Genomic DNA, 3,316 nt, shown 5'->3' with positions numbered 1-3,316 from the left:
CAGGAAGCTCCATCTTCTACAATCCGCTCGCGACCACTGATGATGTGTACGTAGATGAAAATGCCTCTATCAGCCCTGGGAGTTCCCAGAACCAACAGAAAGATCGACCTTGTGTCAGACCCCTGCAAATTCAACTAGGCACACAGCCACGACCCTACGGCTACCCAGACGGCAAGGCAATTTAAAAAACAATAAACAATAGCAAACTTCCTGGCTGAAGGCAAAAGTTCAAAATTTCAAAAACATCACAGTATGCAGTTGCCTGCTTTATTTGTCCATGTTACGTTTTCTCAAGTTATATCTCTGCTTCGCAGGTACTGTCTGATCGGCAAATAGCGTTTCACTGGTAGTTGTTGCAATGTTCAGGTTCGCAGATGACAGAGTTCCTTCTGATGCAGGTGACAAACGTTCAGTGTTCAAAGGAGTCTTTTCTGAAGGAGAGTCAGGTTTTGAAGTGTCAGTAATCAATTCGGCATCGCTGAAAGAGATGAACTTCGGTGTACTTTCAGATTCGGAGGCACCAATTCCCTTCTTTACCCAGTCGTCGTAAGGGAGCGGCAGGGGTACACGCTTTACATGTGATGCGTGTACCCAGTGCTTGCGGCCAGCTACACGAACTGCTGTCCTCGTTGCCAGTAAGATCTGGAAGGGCCCCACAAATCTCGGTTGAAGGTTCTTCGTCCTCGCGAAGTTCTTGATGACAACGAAGTCTCCCGGTTTCAGCTGATGCCCTGGACTCTCCGGAGGTTTTGGCAAAGCATCGAAAACCTGTTGATGAATAAGACTCAATTTAGCAGTCAAGTCGTAAAGGTAGTCTATCAACATAGGATATTCTAGAGAATTAAATTCCTTAGGCCTTGGCACACCCCAGATATTTGCTGGGCGGCCAAAGACTATTTCATATGGGCTAAGCCCTACTCTAGAATGTACAGTTGCTCTCGTTGATAACAAAGCCAAAGGAAGTGCGTCTGGCCAGGCTAAAACCCGTGGATGCCTGTATTTTAGCTATCTTCAGCTTGAGGGTACCATTGTAACCCTCCACTAAACCAGCTGACTGGGGATGGTTCGCACTGTGGAATTTCTGTTTCAAACCTAGGCCTGCACATACACTCTGCATAACTTTCCCTATAAACTCACTTCCGTTATCCGACCATACAATCCGTGGCATTCCAAATCTAGGGAAATATTCTTTGAGAAGAATTTTGGCAGTCGATAAGGCAGTATTGTCCTTCAGTGGGTATGCTTCTATCCACCTGGAAAAAGCACAAACCACCACTAGGACATATTTTAAATTATTACAGCGGTCCATGTGAATGAAGTCTAACTGTATCACTTCGAAAGGGCAGGAAGGAGGAGCGAAATGACCAGCAGGAGTTGGAGTTCCCTTGCCAGGATTATGCATCAGGCATACCATACAGTTTTTCACCACTCTTTCTGCACACTTACTGATTCCCTCATTTTTCCAGACTGGAGCCAACATCTTACAGATACCTTTAGAACTTATATGTGCTACTCCATGCGCCATCGTCACCACTGCAAGCACATACGCATCGGGCAACATCCAACGCTGCTGTTCTGTCAAATCAATCCAACATCCATTCGAGTCCAACTTGCCCGTACTCTCTCTCCATACACGTTTCTCTTCCTCAGTTGCTTCTTTCTGAATCTCTTTCACACTTTCCATTGTGTCCTCACACATTCCAGACTCAGCGATCCATCTTGCAGTCGTTGCAACATACATTCTACTCATCATGTCTCTAGCTGTCTGTTTAGCAATTTCATCAGCAAAAGCATTCCCACGACCAACATCATCCGTGATTGCTTTATGAGCACTGCACTTTACAATCGCAACTTCAGTCGGCAAGGTTAGAGATTCCAACAAGTCGTTAACTAGCTGACCATGTTGAATCTTAGTCCCATGGGACGTAATGAAACCTCTTTCTCTCCATAAACGGCCAAAACTATGGGCCACGCCAAATGCGTACTGACTATCTGTAAAGACATTCACTCTCTTGCCCTTAGCTAAAACACACGCTCTGGTTAAGGCTATTAATTCTGCAGCCTGGGCAGAATTCTGACTCACTCTTGCAGTCTCCACAATCGTCTTCAAAGTCGTTACTGCGTAAGCAGCAGTCACATCACCATTCTCCAATTTAAAACATGACCCGTCCACATACAGCGTACCATCTGGATCTGATAATGGAGTATCCCTCAAATCAATGCGTCCTTTTGTCTCTTCCTCCGTTTTAAAACAGCAATCATGTGGCTCGGAATCACTCGACTCTTGATTAGCCGGCAACAGTGTCGCTGGATTCAATACATTACATCTTTTGATCTGAATATGACTCGCTAGTAATGTCAGCTCGTAACCAGATAATCTTGCACTAGTAAGGTGTTGTGTCTTCGTTCGGTTCATGAGTGTGTCCACTGCATGAGGAACCATGACCACTAGCATGTTGTTCATTACCAGACCAGCAGATTGTCGAATGGAAGCCGCAGCTGCCGCTGTAGCCCTCAATCAACTAGGTAACGCTCTGGCTACCGGATCCAATGTTGATGAAAAATACGCACAAGGGCGTTGTTTGTCACCAAATTTCTGTGTCAGGACACTCAACGCGCAACCTTCTCTCTCGTGAACGTAGAGCGTGAATGGCTTACTGTAATCAGGTGTACCCAATACAGGAGCTGAACACAATGCTTTTCGTAATTCAGTAAAACTCTCTTGACATTCATCAGACCATGGCACCGGACTCGGAACATTTTTCCCAGTCAAAGCTACCAATGGTTTCGCAAAAAGAGAAAAATTTGGAATCCACTGCCTACAGTAGGAGGTAATACCTAAAAAGGCACGTACTTCTCTCTGTGTGCGTGGAACACTCATTTGCATAATTGCTTTTATTCTTTCTGGGGTCAACTTCCTTCCCTCCTTTGACAAGAGATGACCTAGGTAGGTCACTTCTTGGCAGCAGTATTGCATCTTGGAAGGTGACACCTTGTGATTCAAATCAGACAAATGATGCAATAACGATACTGTAGCTGCTTTGCAAGTTTCCTTGTCATCGGCAGCCACTAGAAGATCGTCTACATACTGTACTAGGGCAGAACCTGGAGGAAGGACAAAAGAATCTAACTGACTTTTTAATGCTTGACTATAAATAGACGGACTTTCACAGTAGCCCTGTGGAGCGCGTTTAAATCTGAAACTTCGACCTCCTAGACAGAAGCCAAAAATATCTCTGCTTTCCTCGGCTATCGGAATGCTGAAAAAGGCATTCTTCAAGTCGATGACTGAGAACCAAGTGGCTGTAGCAGGAAT

This window comes from Lissotriton vulgaris, chromosome 5 (assembly GCF_964263255.1).
Source record: "Lissotriton vulgaris chromosome 5, aLisVul1.2, whole genome shotgun sequence".
Taxonomy (NCBI): domain Eukaryota; kingdom Metazoa; phylum Chordata; class Amphibia; order Caudata; family Salamandridae; genus Lissotriton; species Lissotriton vulgaris.
The sequence above is the reverse complement of the archived record's forward strand: the minus strand, read 5'-3'. Positions refer to the sequence as shown.